This window comes from Sapajus apella, unplaced genomic scaffold, assembly GCF_009761245.1.
Source record: "Sapajus apella isolate SASKATOON/1434 unplaced genomic scaffold, GSC_monkey_1.0 scaffold38, whole genome shotgun sequence".
NCBI classification, from domain to species: Eukaryota; Metazoa; Chordata; class Mammalia; order Primates; family Cebidae; genus Sapajus; species Sapajus apella.
This window is the reverse complement of record NW_022436978.1, coordinates 11,041,509-11,051,575: the sequence shown is the minus strand read 5'-3', so window position 1 is coordinate 11,051,575 and position 10,067 is coordinate 11,041,509. Positions and strand designations below refer to the sequence as shown.

At 38.7% G+C, this 10,067-nt stretch overlaps 1 protein-coding gene across 8 annotated transcripts in view; it reads left to right on the top strand.

Annotated features, from left to right (window-relative positions):
• Positions 1-10,067, top strand: part of IL1RAP (interleukin 1 receptor accessory protein) — a 150,213-nt gene that overhangs the window by 63,139 nt on the left and 77,007 nt on the right. Inside the window, exon 1 of one of the 8 annotated variants that reach the window (XM_032298252.1) lies at positions 5,764-5,898. The exons of the other annotated variants lie outside the window; for them this stretch is intronic. The gene's annotated coding sequence lies outside the window, so the exon portion shown is untranslated. Of the gene's footprint in view, positions 1-5,763; positions 5,899-10,067 lie in introns of those variants that run through there. 8 annotated transcript variants of the gene reach the window in all.

Genomic DNA, 10,067 nt, shown 5'->3' with positions numbered 1-10,067 from the left:
TCTTTCTTTCTTTCTTTTTCTTTCTTTCTCTTTCTTTCTTTCTCTCTTTTTTCTTTCTTTCTTTCTTTTTCTTTCTCTCTCTTTCTTTCTTTTTCTTTCTTTCTTTTCTTCCTTTCTTCCTTTCTTTTTTTTTTTTTTTTTTGTGGAGATGGGGTCTTGCCATGTTGCCCAGGTTAATCTTGAATGCCTGGCCTCAGGAGATCCTCCTGAGTGATCCTCCTGCCTTGGCCTACCCACGTACTGGGATTATAGGTGTGAGCCACCATGTCCAGCCTACACCCAAATCTTAACCATGATTATCTTTGAAAAGTAGAATTATGTTTGGGTTTATTTCCCTCCCTTTTAAAATAACTTTATCTTCTGTTACTATATTAATTACTTTAGGATTATGGCCTCCAACTGCATGAATATTGCTGCAAAGGGAGCTAAGCATTGAGCACATGTGGACATCAACATGGGAACAATAGACACTGCAGACTACTAGAGAGAGGAGGGAAGAGGGCACAGGTTGAAAAATTACCTATCGGGTATCTGTACCCCAAACTTTCAGGATCATGCAATAGTCACATTTTACTAACCTGCATGTGTAGCTTGTATCTAAAATAAAAGTTGAAATTAAAAATAATTTAAAAATAAAAGTACTTATTATCTGACTGTATTTCAATCTAGTTAAATTTATATTTAGAAGTAAAGGGTAACTTAATTTTTAGAAATAAGAAAGTATATAGATCTGAACTGTTGTAATCCTCGGGATGGCAAGCAAGAGGCAATTGTGACAGGTATGATAGTTTAAGCCTTGGCTCTTTGTTTCTATCTGTAAATTGATATGGTGATAACTTTTCTAGCACAGAGATAATTTCAATATTCATGAAATGACCTTGGTAGACTACTAAATTAGAAGCTTTCTGAGGGAAAATAGATATTGCCATAGATTTTCCTGCGTTATAACCATGGCTCATCTTTCTGTATTTGTTAGTGTGTCATGTCAAGAAAATAAGCATTAGCTACCCAAATACTTGGAATTTGAAATTAGCAACTCCCCACTTTCCTCCATCAGTCTACTAATATTGGGTACTGTATTAGTCTGTTCCCAAGTTGCTAATAAAGACATAACAGAGACTGGGTAATTTATAAAGAAAAAGAAATTTAATGGACTCACAGTTCCATGTGGCTGGGGAGGACTCAAAATCATGGAGGAAGGTGGAGGAGAAGCAAAGGCATGTCCTACATGCCAGCAGGCCAAAAAGCATGTGCAGGGGAATTGCCCTTTATAAAACCATCAGATCTCATGAGACGTATTCACTATCATGACAACAGCATGGATAACCCTCCCCACCACCACCGTGATTCAATTACCTCCCACTAGATCCCTCCCATGACATATGGGGATTATGGGAACTACAATTCAAGATGAGATTTGGGTGGGGACACAGCCAAACCATATCAGATGCTTAGCCCGAAACCTATCAATACACTCTGATTCTTACCTGCTTTATCTACTCATTTAAACATTTCTCTTCATTACAGGCAGCTTTCTGTTTTGTTTGTTTTTGGTTTTGCTTTTAAGAGCTCCGTACTACAGAGTATACTAAGCTAGTTGTCAACATTTCAATATGTGTAGGCATGGTTATGCATGTGTTAAGCAAATGAGTACTTCCTCCTTTATCCATCGGCATTCCTTCATTTCTCTATGCAATAAACATACGTTGTGTTAGGCTTACACTGTGTGCCAGCTACAGTTCACATTACCATTATATTCACTAACCATTATATTCACTAACCATTATAGTGATGAATAATATCAAATAGCATTTTATAGTATTAAAATGCTTACATTATTTGATCTTAGAATAACATTGTAAAATATATTATTATTCTCATTTCACAAATAAGGAAATAGAAGCCTGGAGAGATTAGGTGGTTTAGACATAGTTTTACATATAGGAAGTAGAAGAACCAGAACTCAATGTTTTGTCCTCTGTTCTCAAGCCCATGATTCTTTTCTCCTGGCAGACCCAAGGGATATCTACCCTTTTATTACTGAGGACATCTTTTATTTTATATTTTTTCTAAAGATTCCTTGTATTACAAGCAATAAAAACAGACACATTAGTCATGCAGCCATCACAACAATCTAATTTTAGAACATTCCATCACCCCAAAAGGAAGCCCTGAGGATTAGCAGCCAAATCCACAACCCATTCTCCCCTCCCTAAGCCCTAGGCAACCACTAGTCTACTTCCTGTCTCTATAGATTTGCCTATTTTGGATGTTTCGTATACATGGGTTGATATTATATGTGGCATTTTGTGATTGATTTAGTTTGCACTTAATGCAATGTGTTCAAGGTACATCTATGATATAGCATGTATCACTACGTTATTTTTTAGTAATGAATAATATTCATCATTGAATTGAATCATAATTGATAAATATTACTCATCTCTGATGGACCTGTGTGTGGTTTCCAGATTTTGACTATCATGAATAATGCTGCTATGGACATATGTGTACAAGTTTTTGCTTGTATGTTTTTAGTTTTGTTGGGTATATAGCTATAAGTTGAATTACTGAGTTATGGTAACTCTATGCTTAATATTTTGAAGAACTGACATTTTCCAAGGTAACTGTACCACTGTAAATGTCTTTTTGAAGTATTTTGAAGTATATACCTCTTTGAGGTATTTGCGCTCTTGTGTAAACGGAGAACAACTCGTGTGCACATCTTATGTTCAACTTTTTTCAGCTTTCATGTATCTCCTGTTCAACTTTCATACTCAGCTGATTTCAGCTCCAGTGAATATCTGTCTAGATATGGGACTGCTGGATCAAATGCTACTCTTATTTTTAATTATTTGGCAACACTTCCATAGTGGTTTTCTAGAATAGATAAAGAGAAGGCATTATAGCATACAATTGAATATCAGTCAGTCCTAAAAAAGGAGGAAATCCTGCCATATGCATGGACCTGGAGGACATTATGCTAACTGAAGTAAGCCAGGCACAGAAGGAGAAACACTACATGATGCTATTTATATGAAGAATCCAAAATAGTTAAACTCATAGAAGCAGAGAGTAGAATGGTGGTTGCCAGAGGCTGAGGAGGGGGAGAAATGGAGAGCTGTTAATCAAAGGATGCAAAGTTTCAGTTATGCATGGTAAGTCCTAGAAATCTACTGTACACCATAGTGCCTGTAACACTTCTGTATTGTATACGTAAAAGTTTGCTAAGAAATTAAATCTTATATAAGGTGTTCTAATCACTAAAATAATTAATAAATAAATGAATACATAATAGGGCAGGAGCAAACTTTTAGAGGTTATGTATATGATCATGGCATAGATTGTGATGATGGTTTCTTGTCCGTGTATGTATCTTCAAACTCATCACTTTGTGCACATCAAATATGTACAGCTTTTTTATGTCAATCATGCCTCAATAAGGTGGTTTTTTAAAAGAAACAGCAGAAGAGGTCACTGTGAATTCAGAGGTCTTCAGAGGATTCAGCCCTTTAATCTCTGATTCAGTAAAGGGGCATCTGAGTGTTTCCTTTTTTGTTAGTGTAACAAATATAAATCTCAGTGCTATGGGAACTCAGAAAATGTTCTGGATCAAAACATGCCCTGGGTAATTCACAATGTATAAGGCAGAGAAGCAAACCCTGGACCCAAGTCAAATCCTGGCTCTGTGTGACTCTCAGTGTCCTTATCTATAAAATGAAGCTGATAATATCAGCTCTGCTTGCCCCACAGAACTGTTTTGGAGATCCAGTGAGAGAATGAATCTAAAGTTTTCTGTAACCAGTAAAAGCAAATAAGGAAGCAGATGCTCAGTCAGATGAGCCTAGAAACAGATACCACATACTTGGCAGATAGGTAAGCACCAATTGGTGCTCTGTATTATGAGATTAGGATAGAGACTTTTTACCTTGGAAGGTGTGTGCTTGCTTACAAGAATCCATATTGCCAAATGTGAGCAAACCCTTGCCCATCAGAGTTTTTGCAAAATTCAGATGTTCAGTTATATATCAGTTGTTTAAGAATTCAAAAGTAGATTGTAGCTTATTTTTCAAAACCAGTTGCTTTACAACCAGTTTATGATTCTGTGATTCTCTGCTACCTACCCTGATTTTGATGACTCTAAATCAGTCGAGGCTTGTATTATTTTTCTATTGTATTTTTCTTTTCTTTTTTTATTATACTTTAAGTTTTGGGGTACATATTTACTAAAGAAAGATGGGAAAATAAAATTTATTCATTCAACAGTGATTGTTTGTGGTATTTCCGTGAGCCAGGTATTTGATAGGCATTAGGATATGATAAGGAGCAAAATAGTCCCTGTTCTTTACTTCATGCTTCTTTATATATTATCTGTTCCATGTCTAACTGTATCAGGGCCCCTGCTATTCACCGGGGCTCGTGGATGGCACCAATACTGTGTTTTAAAAATGAAAAACAAAGCAGAGGTCAAAGTTAGGTTCTAAAAGACATAAATATGAGGAATAACATAAGGAATATAAAAGATGTTGAGACTGCAATTCAGTTTTGTTGCTAATTTATTGGGTGAATTTGGGCGAGCTACTTAACCTCTCTGAATCTGTTTCCACATCTGTTAATTTGCTTAGCTATTGGCTCTTACAAACTAGCATTCCATACTTTGAGATTCAAGAGCCTCTGAACCAAGTTGCCTTTCTTTTTCTTTACGTTTTTGATCAATCTATCTTTGCTCATTTTCCATGTGGCTCTATCTGCTCCTCTCCATCTTAAGTATCCTGGTCCAAGCCACATAATCTCATTCTTTAACTTTTCTTTTCTTCTCTCTCTCTCTCTCTCTCTCTCTCTCCTTTTTTTCTTTTGAGATGGAGTTTCGTTCTTGTTGCCCAGGCTCGAGTGCAATGGCGTGATCTTGGCTCACTACAACCTGCCTCCCAGATTCAAGTGATTCTCCAGCCCTCCAGCCTCAGCCTCCCAAGTAGCTGGGACTACAGGTGCCCACCACCACCCAGGCTAATTTTGTATTTTTAGTAGAGACAGGGTTTCACCATGTTGGTCAGGCTGATCTCAAATTCATGGCCCCAGGCGATCCACCCACTTTGGCCTCCCAAGTGCAGGGATTACAGGTGTGAACCATCATGCCTGGCACATTCGTGATTTTTTCTGCAGCAACTTCCTAACTAGCTGTTTCTCCTTCACTTTTTCTTTCTACAGTTCATTCTTCACACAGCAACCAGTGTTACCTATTTCAAATAGTAAATTAAATCAGGTGTCTCCTCTGTGGAAAACTCTGGAAGTATTTCCCATTATTCTTAGAATTGAATTTAAGTCCCTTACAGTGGCCTATGTGATCTGATATTTTCAGGTTCCTACATGTTGCTTCAGCTTCTTCATATTCCACTGTTCTTGTCCCTGGCAATGAAGTTTTTGAGGTTCTTCCAGAAATTCACATGTACTATTCCCTTTCTCACCTAAGTTCTTTCTTCACACACTCTCCTCTCAACTTAGCCCCCCTCATCTTCATTTTTTTTTTTTTTTTAGATGGAGTCTTGCTCTGTCACGAGGCTGGAGTGCAGTGGCCCAATCTCGGCTCACTGCAACCTCCGCCTCCTGGGTTCACGGGATTCTTCCGCCTCAGCCTCCCGAGTAGCTGGGACCACAAGCACATGCCACCATGCCTGGCTACTTTTTTTGTATTTTTAGTAGAGACGGGGTTTCACCATGTTGGCCAGGATGGTCTCGATCTCTTGACCTCATGATCTGCCCACCTCAGCCTCCCAAAATGCTGGTATTACAGGCGTGAGCCACCGCGCCCGGCTATCTTCATTCTAGTGCACTCAGCTCAAAAGTCGATTTATCAAGGAACATCCCATCTCCTGCCTAATTGCTGACTTCTCAGACTAAGTAAGATCCCTGTTATTATATCCACTTTATACCCTATACTTGTTTTTCATAGTAATCATTCCAATAGCAATTGTTGTTAATTGCGTATTTATTTAACTACTTAATTAATTAGTCTGTGACCTTCTCTAGAATGAAAGCTCCATGAGAAGAGGCAGATTTATTTACCTCTGTATCTTTAATGTGTAGCAAAGCCTTTGCACTTAGTAGGTGCTCAGTAAATAGTGAATGAATGAAAAGATATAATAAATGGGTAACACTTAATTCTTTAAATCAGCTATGAGATTATTTTCTATGAGATAACACAGTATTTATGTCAGAGAGTTCTGAGGAAGCATAGACTTTTCTTTCTGTGTAGTTCCTGATCTCTGTTTTCACTGTGTACAAACAGCACTCATGCTACCCGATTTAGAAACAAATATCTACCAAACTCTGTGTGCTGGGCACTGTGGTGGATGAGCAGGACTAAAGCCCTCTCTTTGAACTCACAATCTAGCAGTGGATTGGGCTCAAGTAACAATTATGCAAGGCACAAAGTGGTTAGTATCATAAGAGAGATTCAGAGAAACAACTATATTGGTTTCAAAGTGAGAGAAGCTGCTTCAAACTGAGGACAGCCATCTATATCCTGAAGTGTAATGTCCAATTTAGGCCATGAAGAATTTGTGTGATTTGATGCGTGAGAAATGGCAATGAAGAATGGGCCTATGACTAAATAATTGCCTCTGCCCAGTTGTTACAAGTAAAGCCAAGTCTCTAAATAAGAAGTGGGAACTGAACCTTTTAAAATTTATTTTCATTTTTATTTACTCTTATTTGCATATAGTCAAATTGAGTTTTTGGGTGTAAGAAGTCCATGAATTTTGACAAATGCATACAACCATGTAGCAAACATCACAATTTAGGTACAGAAAAGTCCCTATCCCCCCCAAATTTCTCTCATGCTGACACTGTGAAGTTCCCCAAACCCCAGTCCCTGGTAACCACTAATCATTTTCTGCTCCTATAATTCTGCCTTTTTCAGAATATCAGATAGATAGAATCGTACTGGTCTGGCTTCTTTCACTTACCATGACACATTTGAGGTACACCCATATTATCTTAAGTATAAGAAGTTCATTCCTTGTTACCGAGTAGCATTCCATCGTATGGATATGCCACAGTTATTTATTCATTCATTAGTTATAGGATATTTGATTGCTTCAAGCTTTTGGCTATTATGATTAAGGCTGCTGTAAACATCTGTGTACAGGCTTTGTCTCAACACAAGTTTTTGTCACCTAGGACTGATATTGCTAGGTCTTATGGTAAGTGTCTGTTTAACCTAATAAGAGGCTGCCAAACTCTTTTCCAAAGTAGCTGTACTCAATTCTGCATTCCTGTCTTCAATGAATGGAAAGTCTAGCTGCTGCACATTTCACAAACCCGTGCTATTTTCAATTTTTTAAAATGCTAACCATTCTAATAGTTTTGCAGTGGTATCTTGTGTGATTTTTAATTTGCATTTATATAATGACTAATGATTTGGGCCATTTTGTCATATGTATATCTCCTTTGAAGTGTCTGTTAAAATATTTTGTCCCTATTTAAATTAAGTTGCTGATATCTTTCATTGACTTTTGAGCGTTCTGTATATATTCTGAAAGTGAGTTCTGTATTGAATAGCTCATTTGTGGTTTGTCTTTGCTAACCTTTAATTTTCTTGTTATTTTAAAAATCTTGCTCCAGGGCCCATCATTGGCTCTCCTACTAGTCTCTTAGTTCTACTCAGTATGTTTATAGAACTTCTAGATTTTTTCAGACACAGTGGGGGCATCCATGAAGATGAAAATGACCATTGGCCTGTTAACAAGGAGCCTTTGAGTAGCTGGAAAGAGAATCCAGGTATTCAAGTATTTAGAACCCATGAAATAATGTCCTGAGTGCCATAGGTATGTATAGATAGTGTGCTATACTACAGAGTATTGTCACTTATTGAGGTTTCTGTTTATTAAAATACTTTGTGGCCAGGATCCCAAAGAGAGCAATAATAAAGTCTCTGTTTAACTACATCCTACAAACTGTAACAAAGTGGCTTCCCTCTCTACAGCCTCATGTATTATCTTTGATGATGATGGGCATTAGGGGGTAAAGAAGGAGCTATGCCAGACAATGCAGTCTTTCTCATCTTGATAAGTCACAGTGCCCCACTCTAACAAGTGAAAAGCAAAATGCCACATCAGAAGCCATTAGCCTGGCTGCATCTCCCCGCTCCCTCGCCAGTCTGCTATAATTGTCTCTTTTGACTTCATTTAATAACAAATGGGTAAAGAAGTTTCATTCTTGACACATGCGGAGTTTCACATGTGTGTGACCCATCAGATAGCTTCAGGGCACAAGTATGATGCCCAGCCTATCTTTTATCTCTGCTCTTAGTTGTCATTAATACGTGTCACTTCAGGCTGGGTGCAGTGGCTCACGCCTGTAATCCTAGCACTTTGGGAGGCTGAGACAGGCGGATTGCCTGAGCTCAGGAGTTTGAGACCAGCCTGGGCAACACAGTGAAACCCCGTCTCTACTAAAATACAAAAAATTAGCTGGCTGTGGCAACGTGTGCCTGTAGTCCTAGTTACTTGGGAGGCTGAGGCAGAAGAATTGCTTGAACCCAGGAGAAGCAGGATGCAGTGAGTTGAGATCATGCCGCTGCACTCCAGCCTGGGCAACAGAGTGAGACTCCGTCTCCAAAAAAAAAAAAAAAAATTGTGTCACTTTATTCATTAAGTACCATTTGACTCTCAGTTGCCACAAAGATAAAGTTTGTTCTTAATTCAGATTGACCCGAGTCTCATTGACCCTTTACCATTCTCACTCTGTGAAATCATCCCATACCCTGTGATCCAACCCCAGCTGACTGATGGACTAACTAATCATGGTTCACATTAGCCTGGACTCCTCCCCTTGAATCTGTCTGTGCACATTTTATGTGTTTTTTCCAGACTTAAATAAGATGCCATGTCTTCTGTGAAGGCACCAATGAGCTCCAGCCATCCTGAAGTCCAAATTAAGAGTGTCTTCTGCCCTCCTATGAAATGTTGCATCTTTATTTTTTCCTTTTGACACTTGCTTCATTTTGCTTTGTGTTGTGATTGTCTACCTGACTCTCCACCCTTTCTGGACAGTGAGATCTTTGAGAGCACAGTCTATATCTTCCTTGTATCTTTATCCCCCACTGGAGCTAATATAAACTGTTGCATGTGGTAAGTTTTCACTGATTGAAGGACATGCCATAACCCACAGTTCACCTTGCTTTGTGACCCAGACAGAAGAGGTGTCTCAGTGGCTGATAGTTATAACCGGAGGTGACAGGGTGCTCTGATGTGTTCTAAGCAAAGGCAGCCCTGTTTCCCTATTGGCTGTGATTATGCCCTTCTGTCTAGAATAGGAAAGGAGTGATTTGATTTTGAGTAATAAGCAACCTGACTCTAATTGTCTACTTTAAACGCCTTCCACTGTTCTGCTTAAGGTGATTTTCTACCAGCATGAAATGTTCTCCTTCCCAGACAGTTGATGGAGGAGCTGAGTCATGCTTGACTATATTTAATAAGACAGAGGCAGCTAATGCCCCAGGGAGCTGCCTTCGAGGACAGCCTGACATTTCTGACTCCTCTGCTTTTTAAAAGTGGGTGTTGTGAGGGAAAGTTGAGCATGAAGGTAGCTTCGGAGTCTCCATCGGGGAACGAACTATATAATGACACTCTCTAATTTAGATGGATGTGATCTGCCCCACTGCCTCCTGGCTGTGATATGTGTCTTCTGATGCTGGGAGGTGCTAATCAAAGATGTTATATTCTTCATTAAAGAGCCTCACTCGCTTACTCACTTTGTTCCACTTTCTATTAATGGGTGCCCACCCACCTCCATTCTTTTCTCTGAAAAACTGGCTTGATTTATATTTTTCAGAGTCAGGCTAGCATTGATTATAAACCCATCATATGATAGATATGGACGGGATTACAGATCATCTGGTTTTACCTTCCTATACATGATAAAACTGAATCCCAGAGGAGGAAAGTTACTTGGTCACGGTCGGCATTAAATTTTAGATTCTAAAGAGTGATAGATGTGCGTTAGAATCCCTGTCTCCTACCTACTTGCTGTGTAATTGTGTGGGTGTATTTTAACTTATCTATGTT